We start from the raw sequence: 1,001 nt of genomic DNA, 5'->3' as shown, positions 1-1,001 counted from the left end.
ACACACACACACACACACACACACACACACACACACACACACATACACACACACACAAACACACACACACACAAACACACGGTTGCTCGTACATGTATTATATGTTTGTTTGTTTTTTCTCCTTTTTATCTCTTTTTCTTTGTTTTTTTTTATTTGCTTTTTTGTGATTGGAATCAGGATGTTCATTTCTCTTGGTGATTGAACTTAAACATAAAATACCTAGAGCACGGTCCTCATATTTAGATTCTGGTATGGTAAAACAGCACGAGTCCGGGTAAGATAGCCAACCGTACGCATCCTGTTGTTTCGCCTGCCACTGTCTGTCTGTCTCATTTCTCATCCGTCTGTCCACACACTCCTGTTGTTATTGTGTGTTTGTGTCTGTCTTGATGTTGATCTTTTTAAGATGTCCTGCTGCCGCTGGATAAAATAATAAATGCAAAAATCATACATATACGTATGTTGACCAACCGAGGAGGCGTACACATTGCGTTCAAAAATTTCACTTTTAAAGATTCATTTGTACCATAGCCACCCCACCCCCGCCCCTTCCACACATACCCTTTAAAAATATGTTTTGATTCATACAACTGGCCTAGGTTCAATGTGTATAACTTAAGCTTCACTGTAAAGCTGTTAGCATTTTAAAATCTCTTCAGATAGGCCTACGACACTCCTTCTTTCACGGTTTCTTGGATCCGCTTTCTCTTCCGTTAACCAATGCTGATTTCGCGGACCGGATTTTGTCGTGATAAGTCCTTCTTCCTCACCGAAGCGGATTTAGGATTAGAATAGCGAATACATGTATGCCCTCTTGCAAGTTGCAAGTCACCTTCCTCTTACATTAGAAATCTTACAGTGTGTAGCAACAGCAACTTTGGTCTTTTCAAATTTTGGCGATTTGGTTGGTTGATTGGTTGGTTTGTTAGTTTGTTGGTTGGTTGGATGGTTGTTGTTGTTGTTGTTGTTGTTGTTGTTGTTGTTGTTGTTGTTGTTGTTGT

This window comes from Aplysia californica, unplaced genomic scaffold, assembly GCF_000002075.1.
Source record: "Aplysia californica isolate F4 #8 unplaced genomic scaffold, AplCal3.0 scaffold00204, whole genome shotgun sequence".
Lineage (NCBI taxonomy): Eukaryota > Metazoa > Mollusca > Gastropoda > Aplysiida > Aplysiidae > Aplysia > Aplysia californica.
Note: the sequence above shows the minus strand (reverse complement) of the source record.